We start from the raw sequence: 16,940 nt of genomic DNA, 5'->3' as shown, positions 1-16,940 counted from the left end.
ATCCGAGTCTTTTACGTATTTCCGTCATTCGCCTAAAAGTTGACCGTAACGGCCTTTTAAAATTAAAACGAGTATTTCGGACACGTGAATGGACCAAAACCTTGCTTATTAAATTATAAGCATGTCCTTAAAGTTTCACGTCAATCCGAGGTCTAGAATGAGAGTTATGCTAAAAAGCGCAACTAATGTAAACTTTAGTAATTAACGGCGCAATTAGCATAACACCTATCTAAACCAAGATTTCGTCACCAAAACTTTTACCCACTGTATTAAAATAATATTTTGGGAATTTTAAAGATTTTTAATAAATTTTACCTCGCTCATAACCTGCGGTTATGGCTACGGTTCGGTAAATACCGAATATGCCCTTTTTGGCCAAAACATGAGTTCTACAAGGTCTTTTGACCCGATTCCAGTTGCTACTGATTTTAAATAATAAATAAAGTGTTTTAAGCTTTATAAGCTGTTCGGGAAACTCAGATTTCCTGTAGAACTCGAAAAGCCCTTTTAAAGTCTTTAAAATGACCGAAAAGCCCCTACGGGGCATAATATTAACTTAAACTCGTTACGGGCGTCACGGAAGGTATCCTACTGATACCACAACCCATTTAAGGCATATTGACTTAGGAAATTAGCGTACGACTCTTATAGTTAACCGTTTCGCCTATTGCGCGCACGGTTCGGCTTATGAAACTAGTTTTCATAGAATAGCCGATATGGGTCAAATTATATTATTTGAACCCCAAAATCCAGAGTATGAACTATAAACCCATATAAAACAAGTCACTGAACTTGTTGGGTCCAAATCATACTCCATTCTCGGTTTTCGCCTTTTCGTGCGAATTAACCATAACTATGTATCGGAATCAACCGGTTTAAGCCACGGCTAATATAAGGACCGTTTGGATTCTAAGAGGTTAATTAAAACCTTCGTTCCAGATTAGGAGCCCCAGTAAAAGCTATCGGTGACTTGATCTAAATTAAGGAAATATACTTGCAAAGGTAAATACTTTAACTTATTTCCCCTATATGGGCTTGGGTTACGGTATATTAATACCGCTTGATTGAGCATTATATAATTCCATCGCTTAGGTGGTTAATTGATTAAATATGATCGGCTCATTTAAACAGTTTTGTTGCTTATAAGCCTTTGGGGGGTTTAATGACCGTTGTCCCGGATATCCTTGGCATCATTTTACGAAATGGCCACGACCATCGACATCCCGGTGTAGGCGTACACCCGGTATAAAGTGTCGACATTAAATTTAAAAGACGTAGCCGTTGGTTTCTATACTACGGTTTTACGCAAACGTGGTGTGTCTATAAATCTTTAACCCGGCACGACCCGGGCTACTGAACGCATAAAAGAACATGTAAAACGTTCACAAGATCATTATGAATTTTCCCAAGTTATAAAAGAGTTTGTGCCTTGTGCATTCAAATCAATTTTAATAAACATTTTCAAATGTGTCAGTTGAATGTATTTACCAGTGTAAACTGACGTATTTTCCCCAAAAAGATTAAGTGCAGGTACCTAAACGTAAATTGGCTGGTATTAGCTCCCTAGCGTCGGGATAAGCCTCGCAAGCTTGATTGCAGTATCTGATGGAACAATACTTTATGTTTATTTACGATCCACTGTGGATATATTCAACCCCTGTAATACATTTTGATATTACGATCAGAGGTTGAAATTTTTATATTTATCTTATGCTTCCGCTGTGCATTATATAATTGTGTGGTTTGACTATATTGTTGCCAACATCGTCACGGTAATCCCCCACCGGGCCCACCGGTGAGACACGTGGAAAACGGGGTGTGACAGGTTGGTATCAGAGCCAACATTGAGTGAATTAAACACTATCCTATTGTTTTTAATCTCAATGACACAATTGCACATACTTGAGTCTAGACAATAACTTAGGACAAATTCGGATTATTACTCCTTTTTGTCTTTATTTTCGATTTGATTTTTAATAAGTTTTGGAGCAGGAAAATGCCACCTGTTATATTCCGAGGAAGAGGAAGGGGAAGAAGAGGCCGAGGAGAAATCGTGACACATCACGATACCGAAGCTGGACCATCTGGTACAAGACATCCTTCGATGACACGGAGCGAAGAGCCACAACGACGAAGAGATCTTTACGAACCCGCGAGGCATTCCACTTCGCACAGCTCGACGCCATCCTACCGGCACTCCTTTGGGCCAGATTCAGAAAATGATCCCAACAACCCACAACCTTCCTTCATACCTCTACAACGTTCGGTATCGCACCGAAATTACGACGACCCTACTCCATACTACATAGGTCAGTTTAATCCGGCTGACTACATACAGGAACCTTCAGGTTTTGTTCCACTAGGGCCACAAGACCACTTTTCGGAAGATCCCATGGAGGAGGATGAGGATCCAACTGAACCAGCTCGTGGTACGCCCACGCATCCGATAGAAGTTTCTGATGGGTCATCCTTCCATGGAACGCCCTATCAAGGACCTGACAGTTTCCAAGCGATGTTTGACCGACATGAATGGTACTACACGCCATCTCGACAGACATCTCAACCACCGAGACATCCACAGGATCCCTCTGAGGATTCACGCTTTGAGGCAGTTACGCCACCACCTCCGCCACCGGCACAACCAGTAATACCTGATCCGCCGAGGCGTAGGAGGACAAATGCTCGTATGTCTACACGAGGAGGAGGGGGTATCCACTTCAGCACTCCTCGACATTCTAGTAGTAGCCACTATCCGCCGCTACAAGAAGAAGGACCTTCCAGTCCTATACAGGAGGCGAACTCCGCACCAGCTGCACGAAATTCGCCACCATTTGGGTATGACCAACCCATACCAGCTTATACAGGTCCGACGGCTTACAACCCGTTTGAACCGTCACAAGCACAATACAACTACGGCTATGAGCGCGACCCATATGTGGTGTCGGCTAGATATAATGCGCGCTACCCTGACGGAGCACATGGAAACATGGGACCACCGGACTACTCAGCTCATGGGTATCCAATACCTCCCAGACCTCCAGTTCCGCATCAAGCGCCACAACCACGTTTCTCTCCTCCTGAACAGGAAGAAATACTCCATCGACTAGATCGTGTGGAGGGAGAGTTCGAGGAAGAGAAGAAAAGCCACCGAGGATTTCTCAAAGGCTTGGCGAACCTATTAAAGGGCAAAAAGAAGAAACGTGACCACTAGCCCTTAATAGTTGTACTAATGTAATTTCTACTTTGAAATAAGTCCCTGCGTGGACAACTTATCGTATTTCAGTCCCTACGTGGACTTATCTTTAGTCCTTGCATGGACACCTATCTAGTATTAGTCCCTGCGTGGACTTGTCACTTATTTTAAACTCCTATGGAGGTATGTACTATTTGAAAGACCCGTTTAGGGCAATATGTAATTGTATTTGAGATTTTGGAATGTATGTTATGAGTTTTGTTTTAATATATATAAAATAAATCAAAACCAATCCTTTTAATTGATCTGCCTAAATAAAGAATCTTAAAAGGTGGAACCTAGCTTGGTGTCTTTTAAGATCCAGCCAAGATGGTACGACCTAATTGAAAAGATTCTGATTCCCTGTTAACCTCTGTACGCATGTTAACAATCATGGCAGATGTGATTCGTTAAAAATCACGCACGTCATTCTTATACAATAATCCTTTAAGGATTTCAAAACCCAACTAAATGATTTATAAATCATGGGTTAAATCACCAATGAAGGTGATCAGTATTATTAAAACATCCATTAGTGATGTAGTGCCTATGGGCCAATATTATTAAAACATCCGTTAGTGATGCAGTGCCTACGGGCCAGTATTATAAAGACATCCATTAGTGATGCAGTGCCTACGGGCCAGTATTATTAAAACATCCATTAGTGATGTAGTGCCTACGGGCCAATATTATTAAAACATCCGTTAGTGATGCAGTGCCTACGGGCCAGTATTATAAAGACATCCGTTAGTGATGCAGTGCCTACGGGCCAGTATTATTAAAACATCCATTAGTGATGTAGTGCCTACGGGCCAATATTATTAAAACATCCGTTAGTGGTGTAGTGCCTACGGGCCAGTACTATAAAACATCCATTTAGTGATGTAGTGCCTACGGGCCAACTATATTTAAACATCCATTAGAGGTGTAGTGCCTGTGGGCCATAATAATTGTCTTATAAAGACAAAAGGCAGTGGTAGTCTATGACTCTCTGTCAGAAAGAGATAAAAGAACTACGGTTCAAACCTCTATGCCTTTTGATTCTATGAAATCTCGGCTAATATTATAAAACATCATCATGATTAGGCTTTATGCCGCCAATATTATCTATATAGCTGAAATAGGATATATTCAGATCCTAATATGTAATGAATTAATAAGTTAACCAAATGTGGTCTCTGCACCATGGTTGACAAATTGTCATAAAAGACAATTATATAATAATCGCCTAAATAAAATTTTGTTATCTTCTGTAACAGATTCAAGTTACAATGGCGGATCCAAATGGAGAGAACAGCCACACGAATGAAGATGACTATGACAATGCGTCAGTACATTTGACAGGCGCACAACTGAAGGCTCTGATTGACAATGCTGTTCAGGCAGCTATTGATCGTCAATATACTGAGTCACAAGGCAGAACAGTGTCAAAACCACCCTCTAAACCAAAGACACACTCCAAACCACCCTCTGAACCCAAGAAAGATGACGACAAACATTCGTCTACTGAGCACAGCGTTCATCGCGATAGAGAATATACTGATGCGTCGAGTGCTAAGGGTTGCACCTACAAATACTTTGTATCATGTAAGCCCCGTGAATTTACGGGGGAGAAAGGTGCGGTTGACTGTATCACCTGGCTAGACGAGATGGACACGATAGTGGACATCAGCGGGTGCGCTGAGAGGGACGTGGTTAAGTTTGTGTCCCAGTCATTCAAGGGCGAGGCCCTGGCGTGGTGGAGAGCTCTGGTGCAGGCTTCAGGTAAGTCTGCCTTATACAAAATGTCATGGGGGGAGTTTATTGCCCTCATAAAAGAAAACTACTGCCCTCAACATGAGGTTGAGAAGATTGAGGCGGATTTTGTCTCACTAGTAATGACAAACCTGGATTGTCAAGCATATCTGACAAGCTTTAACACTATGTCACGCCTGGTGCCATATCTTGTGACACCAGAACCTCGAAGGATTGCCCGTTTCATTGGGGGCTTAGAGCCGGCGATCAAGGCCAGTGTGAAGGCCTCTAGGCCGACGACCTTCAGGTCAGTTACTGACCTCTCCTTGTCTCTTACACTTGATGCTGTCCGTCTGAGGGCACAAAGGAGCAAGGAGGCTGAAAAGCGAAAACGTGAGGATGATACCTCACGAAAGTCTGGGAAAAAGCACCGTGGAAACGGTGAGGGCAAGAGAGGGTCGGAGGCAAAGAAGGAGGGGCAAGCTGATGGAAGACCTCACTGTAAGGTCTGCAAGAAACCTCACTCCGGGAAGTGTAGGTTTGCGTCTGGTTCACAGTCGCAACAAAAGACTCCATCCTGTGGGCTATGCAAGTCCAAGGATCACAAGACCGTGGAGTGCAAAAGGATAAAGGATGCAACCTGCTATAATTGTAATGAAAAGGGGCATATAAAGAGTAATTGCCCGAAGTATGCCAAGAAGGCGGAGGAGACTAAGAAATCAAATGCGAGAGTTTTTCGCTTGGATGCAAAGGAAGCGGTTAAGGACGACAATGTGCTTACAGGTACTTTTCTCGTAAATAATATATTTGCAAGAGTACTATTCGATTCTGGCGCTGATAAGTCCTTTGTAGACCAGAAATTTTGCCAACTACTAAATATGCCAATCAAAAACCTTGACGTGAAATACGAAGTAGAGTTAGCAGACGGCACGATAGAAACCGTCTCTACTGTTCTAGAAGGATGTGAAATGTCCATTAGGAACCATTCTTTTCCTTTATCTCTACTTCCTTTCAAACTGGCGGGTTTTGACATCGTGCTAGGCATGGACTGGTTATCCCGTAATCAGGCCCAAATCATTTGCGGCAAAAGGCAGATAGTCTTAAAGACTCCGAGTGGTGAATCTCTTACCATTCGAGGGGATACGCATTACGGATTGCCCGAAGACGTATCTATGCTGAAAGCTTCAAGGTGTTTGAACAGAGGCTGTGTAATTTACATGGCTCAGGTGATAATTGAAGAACCAAAGCCGAAGATCGAGGATCTTCCTGTCATTTCTGAATACCCCGAGGTTTTTCCTGAAGAACTACCTGGTTTGCCACCAGATAGACAAGTGGAGTTCAGAATAGACATCATTCCTGGAGCAGCTCCGATAGCCAGAGCGCCTTACAGATTAGCTCCAACGGAAATGAAAGAACTGAGGACCCAGTTGGATGAACTGTTGGCGAAAGGTTTTATCAGACCTAGTTCATCTCCCTGGGGAGCTCCTGTCCTATTTGTAAAGAAGAAGGACGGATCGATGCGGTTGTGCATCGACTATAGAGAACTAAATAAAGTTACCATAAAGAATAGATATCCTTTACCAAGGATCGATGATCTGTTCGATCAGCTGCAAGGAGCGAGCTACTTCTCAAAGATCGACTTAAGGTCGGGTTATCATCAACTAAGGGTCAGAGATGAAGATGTACACAAGACTGCATTTAGGACTCGCTATGGTCATTACGAGTTCCTAGTGATGCCTTTTGAGCTCACAAATGCACCGGCTGTGTTCATGGATCTCATGAACCGCGTTTGCAAGCCGTACTTGGACAAATTCGTCATAGTCTTCATTGACGATATCCTTATCTATTCCAAGAATCAAGCTGATCACGAGAAGCACCTCCGTTGCATTCTCGAATTACTACAGCGTGAGAAACTCTACGCCAAATTCTCGAAATGTGAATTCTGGCTACGAGAAGTTCAGTTTTTAGGACACGTTGTGAGTGAGCGTGGTATCCAAGTGGACCCCGCTAAGGTAGAGGCGGTCATGAACTGGCAAGAGCCAAAGACGCCTACCGAAATCCGTAGCTTCCTGGGGTTAGCAGGATACTACCGGAGATTTATTGAAAATTTTTCGAGGATTGCTGCGCCCTTGACTTCCTTGACCAAGAAGAAAGAAAAGTACATTTGGGGCCCAAAGCAGCAAGAGTCCTTTGAAATACTGAAGCAGAAACTAAGCAACGCACCTGTGTTGACCTTACCTGAGGGTACAGATGAATTCGTAGTTTACTGCGATGCATCACACACGGGCATGGGGTGTGTGCTTATGCAGAAGGGCAAGGTGATTGCCTATGCTTCAAGGCAATTAAAGGTGCATGAAAAGAATTACACCACCCATGATTTGGAGTTGGGTGCCGTTGTATTTGCACTTAAGTTGTGGAGGCACTACCTTTATGGTATTAAATTTGTGATTTATTCTGATCACAAAAGCCTCCAGCACCTGTTCAACCAGAAGGAGTTGAACATGAGACAGCGCCGTTGGATGGAAACCCTGAATGATTATGACTGTGAAATCAGGTACCATCCCGGCAAGGCAAATGTGGTCGCCGATGCCTTGAGCAGGAAGGAAAGGGTAAAACCCATTCGAATCAATGCCAAGAGCATTGAGGTTAAAAATAATTTGATTGAAAGGATTTTGGCTGCACAGCGAGAGGCTGTGTTGGAAGCTAATTATCCTAATGAAAAGCTGGGAGTAACTGAGGAGCAGTTGACTCTTAGCAAGGATGGAATTCTTAGGCTGAACGGACGTATATGGGTTCCGATTTATGGAGGACTACGAGATGTTCTCCAGGAAGCCCATAGTTCCAAATACTCAGTCCATCCGGGTGCAGACAAAATGTACCAAGACTTAAAGGTAAATTATTAGTGGATAGGCTTGAAAAAGTCTGTAGCCGCCCATGTAGCAAAGTGCTTGACTTGTGCTCAAGTCAAAGCCGAGCACCAAAAGCCGTCTGGCTTGCTACAACAGCCTGAACTTCCCGAGTGGAAGTGGGAATGTGTAACTATGGACTTCATAACCAAGTTACCCAAGACCAGGAAAGGAAACGATACAATATGGGTCATAGTCGATAGGCTGACTAAATCAGCTCATTTTCTACCCATCAAGGAGACGTATAGCTCCGATATGTTAGCCCAACTTTATGTTGATAAGATTGTAGCCTTACACGGCATACCTGTGTCTATTATCTCCGACAGGGATACTAGATACACATCTCATTTCTGGAAAAGTTTCCAGCAATCTTTGGGCACGCGTTTAAACTTTAGTACGGCTTACCATCCACAGACGGACGGTCAAAGTGAGCGTACTATCCAAACGCTAGAAGACATGCTTCGTGCATGTGCGATCAATTTAGGTGGTAACTGGGATAAGAACCTACCCCTGATCGAATTCTCCTACAATAATAGCTACCACACCAGCATAAAGGCTGCGCCTTTTGAGGCATTATATGGTAGGAAATGTAGATCGCCTGTTTGTTGGGCGGAAGTAGGAGAGGTCCAATTATCGGGACCAGAGATTGTTTTCCAGACGACGGACAAGATTGTCCAGATCCGGGAACGTCTCAAGGCTGCCCGCGATAGGCAGAAGAGCTACGCTGATCCAAAGCGTAAGGATTTTCACTTCGAAGTGGGTGAAAAGGTATTACTTAAGGTATCACCCTGGAAGGGGGTGATGCGTTTCGGCAAGAAAGGCAAACTGAGTCCGAGATACATAGGACCTTTTAAGGTCATTGAACGGGTCGGATCAGTCGCCTATAAGTTGAACTTTCCTGAAGAGCTCAATGGAATTCACAATGTGTTCCACATCTGCAATCTCAAAAAGTGCTTCGCCGACGAATCGTTGGTGATTCCACACACAGATGTGCATATAGATGAGAGCTTAAAGTTCATAGAAAAACCTTTGTCGATTGAAGATCGACAGGTGAAGAAGCTTCGCAGAAAGCACGTACCGATTGTAAAAGTCAAATGGGATGCTCGTAGAGGTCCTGAATATACGTGGGAAGTCGAAGCTACAATGAAAGAAAAGTACCCCTATTTATTTGAGTAAATCTCGGGTCGAGATTTATTTTAAGGGGGTGAGGATGTAACACCTCGAATTTTTGTGTCTAATGATGTGTTAACACGTGTCATTTGATTACACGTGGCATCTATAATAAATAAAGGACTAATTTTGACAAACCTTGAAAGTATATAAATTCGAGGGTTATAAATGTCAACAAGGGTAAATATACTGTATAGTAACCCTAAATAAATGCTTGTACCTTCAAACGAATAAATCATAAAACGTACGGAAGCGAAACGCGGAAGAAAGTGAGAGATTACGAACTACAGGGGTTAACTGTGTCAACATGTTTAATATTACCTCTGAGTGACCCTTTAACGTTCCCAAAACTTCGTAACAGTGTTATACGCTCACTAGAATATACTGTATAAATTCCGCGACGTTCCGTCTTAAAACGAGAGAGTTATACTCAAATTCGTATAAGAAGGGTTAAAAGCGTCAACAGTGAAAGTTAAGGCTTTCCAAATAATTTATAAATAAACCGGGGACTTTATAACGCGGGTAAATAACACGAGGCCCCTATCGGTAAATAACCGAGGGCCAAACCGCAAAGTTACCCCTTCAAACCCGAAAGGTCAGGTAAATCATTACGAAAGATTTCGTTATTAATTACCTGGATTTCGTAATCATTTCAAAAGATTTTAAAAATCTGAAAAACAGGCTTCACGCGACCCGCATTGTATTATGGTTAAGTTGAGGCGGGCCGCGAGCCTCCCCTTTTACGCGTCTGATCTTTAAATCCCAGGCGGCCCGCATTGTAAACGCATGGAACTTCCATGCGGGCCGCATTGGACGCCCAGATGCAGAAAATTGGTGTTTTCTTGACTTTTGAGCATTGTGAACGATCAACCTCCAATAAATGAGGCATGGGTGCCCCCTACTCGACCCATACACCTCTGGGACACCTACCCATCATCTCTGGACTATTGTGGTGGTTGTAATGATCATAGAGGCTTGGCATTTGCTATAAATAGCCACATTCTTGCACATAACATTCACACAACTTAAACATACACTTCTGGTCATTCTAAGGAGCTCCCAAGCACTTTTCTCTGCTCTATAAGCAAGAACACAACTTCTGTAAGTGATCTAACCCTTTGTGGTTTCACATTTCCTTAGTAAATGGCTAAGAACCAAACCGTCGCAACTACGGTTTGACTTTACAATAAATCAGTAATGGTTCAGTCTTATGACGAATCAAAAGTGGTTATGAGTTGGTATTTATGTGGGTAATAAACCTCTAAAATGGTTCCCCCTGATCACCACTCTAACTATGTCAAATGTCGAGTCAAACGTGCGGTTAAAAAGTCAACAGAAAGCTATTTTAGCGATTTATGCATAATCTGTAATGTATATGTTATGGAACCTGTTTTGACAATCATAAAACATGATAATAAGTATATAAACCTGTTTGCGCTCGTTTGAATCGATCATTTACTATATTGAACCGGTTCGGAGCCGAAAGTCGCAAAAGTTTGACTTTTGCTTTGACTTCAGTTCTGACCCGTTTTAGTGAGGTATAAATATACCTTAGGACTCTCTTAGGACCAGGTCACATGTTGGTATAAGCCTCTGTGGTCGGTTCATGAGTTATCCGAGTCTTTTACGTATTTCCGTCATTCGCCTAAAAGTTGACCGTAACGGCCTTTTAAAATTAAAACGAGTATTTCGGACACGTGAACGGACCAAAACCTTGCTTATTAAATTATAAGCATGTCCTTAAAGTTTCACGTCAATCCGAGGTCTAGAATGAGAGTTATGCTAAAAAGCGCAACTAATGTAAACTTTAGTAATTAACGGCGCAATTAGCATAACACCTATCTAAACCAAGATTTCGTCACCAAAACTTTTACCCACTGTATTAAAATAATATTTTGGGAATTTTAAAGATTTTTAATAAATTTTACCTCGCTCATAACCTGCGGTTATGGCTACGGTTCGGTAAATACCGAATATGCCCTTTTTGGCCAAAACATGAGTTCTACAAGGTCTTTTGACCCGATTCCAGTTGCTACTGATTTTAAATAATAAATAAAGTGTTTTAAGCTTTATAAGCTGTTCGGGAAACTCAGATTTCCTGTAGAACTCGAAAAGCCCTTTTAAAGTCTTTAAAATGACCGAAAAGCCCCTACGGGGCATAATATTAACTTAAACTCGTTACGGGCGTCACGGAAGGTATCCTACTGATACCACAACCCATTTAAGGCATATTGACTTAGGAAATTAGCGTACGACTCTTATAGTTAACCGTTTCGCCTATTGCGCGCACGGTTCGGCTTATGAAACTAGTTTTCATAGAATAGCCGATATGGGTCAAATTATATTATTTGAACCCCAAAATCCAGAGTATGAACTATAAACCCATATAAAACAAGTCACTGAACTTGTTGGGTCCAAATCATACTCCATTCTCGGTTTTCGCCTTTTCGTGCGAATTAACCATAACTATGTATCGGAATCAACCGGTTTAAGCCACGGCTAATATAAGGACCGTTTGGATTCTAAGAGGTTAATTAAAACCTTCGTTCCAGATTAGGAGCCCCAGTAAAAGCTATCGGTGACTTGATCTAAATTAAGGAAATATACTTGCAAAGGTAAATACTTTAACTTATTTCCCCTATATGGGCTTGGGTTACGGTATATTAATACCGCTTGATTGAGCATTATATAATTCCATCGCTTAGGTGGTTAATTGATTAAATATGATCGGCTCATTTAAACAGTTTTGTTGCTTATAAGCCTTTGGGGGGTTTAATGACCGTTGTCCCGGATATCCTTGGCATCATTTTACGAAATGGCCACGACCATCGACATCCTGGTGTAGGCGTACACCCGGTATAAAGTGTCGACATTAAATTTAAAAGACGTAGCCGTTGGTTTCTATACTACGGTTTTACGCAAACGTGGTGTGTCTATAAATCTTTAACCCGGCACGACCCGGGCTACTGAACGCATAAAAGAACATGTAAAACGTTCACAAGATCATTATGAATTTTCCCAAGTTATAAAAGAGTTTGTGCCTTGTGCATTCAAATCAATTTTAATAAACATTTTCAAATGTGTCAGTTGAATGTATTTACCAGTGTAAACTGACGTATTTTCCCCAAAAAGATTAAGTGCAGGTACCTAAACGTAAATTGGCTGGTATTAGCTCCCTAGCGTCGGGATAAGCCTCGCAAGCTTGATTGCAGTATCTGATGGAACAATACTTTATGTTTATTTACGATCCACTGTGGATATATTCAACCCCTGTAATACATTTTGATATTACGATCAGAGGTTGAAATTTTTATATTTATCTTATGCTTCCGCTGTGCATTATATAATTGTGTGGTTTGACTATATTGTTGCCAACATCGTCACGGTAATCCCCCACCGGGCCCACCGGTGAGACACGTGGAAAACGGGGTGTGACAGGTTGGTATCAGAGCCAACATTGAGTGAATTAAACACTATCCTATTGTTTTTAATCTCAATGACACAATTGCACATACTTGAGTCTAGACAATAACTTAGGACAAATTCGGATTATTACTCCTTTTTGTCTTTATTTTCGATTTGATTTTTAATAAGTTTTGGAGCAGGAAAATGCCACCTGTTATATTCCGAGGAAGAGGAAGGGGAAGAAGAGGCCGAGGAGAAATCGTGACACATCACGATACCGAAGCTGGACCATCTGGTACAAGACATCCTTCGATGACACGGAGCGAAGAGCCACAACGACGAAGAGATCTTTACGAACCCGCGAGGCATTCCACTTCGCACAGCTCGACGCCATCCTACCGGCACTCCTTTGGGCCAGATTCAGAAAATGATCCCAACAACCCACAACCTTCCTTCATACCTCTACAACGTTCGGTATCGCACCGAAATTACGACGACCCTACTCCATACTACATAGGTCAGTTTAATCCGGCTGACTACATACAGGAACCTTCAGGTTTTGTTCCACTAGGGCCACAAGACCACTTTTCGGAAGATCCCATGGAGGAGGATGAGGATCCAACTGAACCAGCTCGTGGTACGCCCACGCATCCGATAGAAGTTTCTGATGGGTCATCCTTCCATGGAACGCCCTATCAAGGACCTGACAGTTTCCAAGCGATGTTTGACCGACATGAATGGTACTACACGCCATCTCGACAGACATCTCAACCACCGAGACATCCACAGGATCCCTCTGAGGATTCACGCTTTGAGGCAGTTACGCCACCACCTCCGCCACCGGCACAACCAGTAATACCTGATCCGCCGAGGCGTAGGAGGACAAATGCTCGTATGTCTACACGAGGAGGAGGGGGTATCCACTTCAGCACTCCTCGACATTCTAGTAGTAGCCACTATCCGCCGCTACAAGAAGAAGGACCTTCCAGTCCTATACAGGAGGCGAACTCCGCACCAGCTGCACGAAATTCGCCACCATTTGGGTATGACCAACCCATACCAGCTTATACAGGTCCGACGGCTTACAACCCGTTTGAACCGTCACAAGCACAATACAACTACGGCTATGAGCGCGACCCATATGTGGTGTCGGCTAGATATAATGCGCGCTACCCTGACGGAGCACATGGAAACATGGGACCACCGGACTACTCAGCTCATGGGTATCCAATACCTCCCAGACCTCCAGTTCCGCATCAAGCGCCACAACCACGTTTCTCTCCTCCTGAACAGGAAGAAATACTCCATCGACTAGATCGTGTGGAGGGAGAGTTCGAGGAAGAGAAGAAAAGCCACCGAGGATTTCTCAAAGGCTTGGCGAACCTATTAAAGGGCAAAAAGAAGAAACGTGACCACTAGCCCTTAATAGTTGTACTAATGTAATTTCTACTTTGAAATAAGTCCCTGCGTGGACAACTTATCGTATTTCAGTCCCTACGTGGACTTATCTTTAGTCCTTGCATGGACACCTATCTAGTATTAGTCCCTGCGTGGACTTGTCACTTATTTTAAACTCCTATGGAGGTATGTACTATTTGAAAGACCCGTTTAGGGCAATATGTAATTGTATTTGAGATTTTGGAATGTATGTTATGAGTTTTGTTTTAATATATATAAAATAAATCAAAACCAATCCTTTTAATTGATCTGCCTAAATAAAGAATCTTAAAAGGTGGAACCTAGCTTGGTGTCTTTTAAGATCCAGCCAAGATGGTACGACCTAATTGAAAAGATTCTGATTCCCTGTTAACCTCTGTACGCATGTTAACAATCATGGCAGATGTGATTCGTTAAAAATCACGCACGTCATTCTTATACAATAATCCTTTAAGGATTTCAAAACCCAACTAAATGATTTATAAATCATGGGTTAAATCACCAATGAAGGTGATCAGTATTATTAAAACATCCATTAGTGATGTAGTGCCTACGGGCCAATATTATTAAAACATCCGTTAGTGATGCAGTGCCTACGGGCCAGTATTATAAAGACATCCATTAGTGATGCAGTGCCTACGGGCCAGTATTATTAAAACATCCATTAGTGATGTAGTGCCTACGGGCCAATATTATTAAAACATCCGTTAGTGATACAGTGCCTACGGGCCAGTATTATAAAGACATCCGTTAGTGATGCAGTGCCTACGGGCCAGTATTATTAAAACATCCATTAGTGATGTAGTGCCTACGGGCCAATATTATTAAAACATCCGTTAGTGGTGTAGTGCCTACGGGCCAGTACTATAAAACATCCATTTAGTGATGTAGTGCCTACGGGCCAACTATATTTAAACATCCATTAGAGGTGTAGTGCCTGTGGGCCATAATAATTGTCTTATAAAGACAAAAGGCAGTGGTAGTCTATGACTCTCTGTCAGAAAGAGATAAAAGAACTACGGTTCAAACCTCTATGCCTTTTGATTCTATGAAATCTCGGCTAATATTATAAAACATCATCATGATTAGGCTTTATGCCGCCAATATTATCTATATAGCTGAAATAGGATATATTCAGATCCTAATATGTAATGAATTAATAAGTTAACCAAATGTGGTCTCTGCACCATGGTTGACAAATTGTCATAAAAGACAATTATATAATAATCGCCTAAATAAAATTTTGTTATCTTCTGTAACAGATTCAAGTTACAATGGCGGATCCAAATGGAGAGAACAGCCACACGAATGAAGATGACTATGACAATGCGTCAGTACATTTGACAGGCGCACAACTGAAGGCTCTGATTGACAATGCTGTTCAGGCAGCTATTGATCGTCAATATACTGAGTCACAAGGCAGAACAGTGTCAAAACCACCCTCTAAACCAAAGACACACTCCAAACCACCCTCTGAACCCAAGAAAGATGACGACAAACATTCGTCTACTGAGCACAGCGTTCATCGCGATAGAGAATATACTGATGCGTCGAGTGCTAAGGGTTGCACCTACAAATACTTTGTATCATGTAAGCCCCGTGAATTTACGGGGGAGAAAGGTGCGGTTGACTGTATCACCTGGCTAGACGAGATGGACACGATAGTGGACATCAGCGGGTGCGCTGAGAGGGACGTGGTTAAGTTTGTGTCCCAGTCATTCAAGGGCGAGGCCCTGGCGTGGTGGAGAGCTCTGGTGCAGGCTTCAGGTAAGTCTGCCTTATACAAAATGTCATGGGGGGAGTTTATTGCCCTCATAAAAGAAAACTACTGCCCTCAACATGAGGTTGAGAAGATTGAGGCGGATTTTGTCTCACTAGTAATGACAAACCTGGATTGTCAAGCATATCTGACAAGCTTTAACACTATGTCACGCCTGGTGCCATATCTTGTGACACCAGAACCTCGAAGGATTGCCCGTTTCATTGGGGGCTTAGAGCCGGCGATCAAGGCCAGTGTGAAGGCCTCTAGGCCGACGACCTTCAGGTCAGTTACTGACCTCTCCTTGTCTCTTACACTTGATGCTGTCCGTCTGAGGGCACAAAGGAGCAAGGAGGCTGAAAAGCGAAAACGTGAGGATGATACCTCACGAAAGTCTGGGAAAAAGCACCGTGGAAACGGTGAGGGCAAGAGAGGGTCGGAGGCAAAGAAGGAGGGGCAAGCTGATGGAAGACCTCACTGTAAGGTCTGCAAGAAACCTCACTCCGGGAAGTGTAGGTTTGCGTCTGGTTCACAGTCGCAACAAAAGACTCCATCCTGTGGGCTATGCAAGTCCAAGGATCACAAGACCGTGGAGTGCAAAAGGATAAAGGATGCAACCTGCTATAATTGTAATGAAAAGGGGCATACAAAGAGTAATTGCCCGAAGTATGCCAAGAAGGCGGAGGAGACTAAGAAATCAAATGCGAGAGTTTTTCGCTTGGATGCAAAGGAAGCGGTTAAGGACGACAATGTGCTTACAGGTACTTTTCTCGTAAATAATATATTTGCAAGAGTACTATTCGATTCTGGCGCTGATAAGTCCTTTGTAGACCAGAAATTTTGCCAACTACTAAATATGCCAATCAAAAACCTTGACGTGAAATACGAAGTAGAGTTAGCAGACGGCACGATAGAAACCGTCTCTACTGTTCTAGAAGGATGTGAAATGTCCATTAGGAACCATTCTTTTCCTTTATCTCTACTTCCTTTCAAACTGGCGGGTTTTGACATCGTGCTAGGCATGGACTGGTTATCCCGTAATCAGGCCCAAATCATTTGCGGCAAAAGGCAGATAGTCTTAAAGACTCCGAGTGGTGAATCTCTTACCATTCGAGGGGATACGCATTACGGATTGCCCGAAGACGTATCTATGCTGAAAGCTTCAAGGTGTTTGAACAGAGGCTGTGTAATTTACATGGCTCAGGTGATAATTGAAGAACCAAAGCCGAAGATCGAGGATCTTCCTGTCATTTCTGAATACCCCGAGGTTTTTCCTGAAGAACTACCTGGTTTGCCA

This window comes from Helianthus annuus, chromosome 16 (assembly GCF_002127325.2).
Source record: "Helianthus annuus cultivar XRQ/B chromosome 16, HanXRQr2.0-SUNRISE, whole genome shotgun sequence".
NCBI classification, from domain to species: Eukaryota; Viridiplantae; Streptophyta; class Magnoliopsida; order Asterales; family Asteraceae; genus Helianthus; species Helianthus annuus.
The sequence above is the reverse complement of the archived record's forward strand: the minus strand, read 5'-3'. Positions refer to the sequence as shown.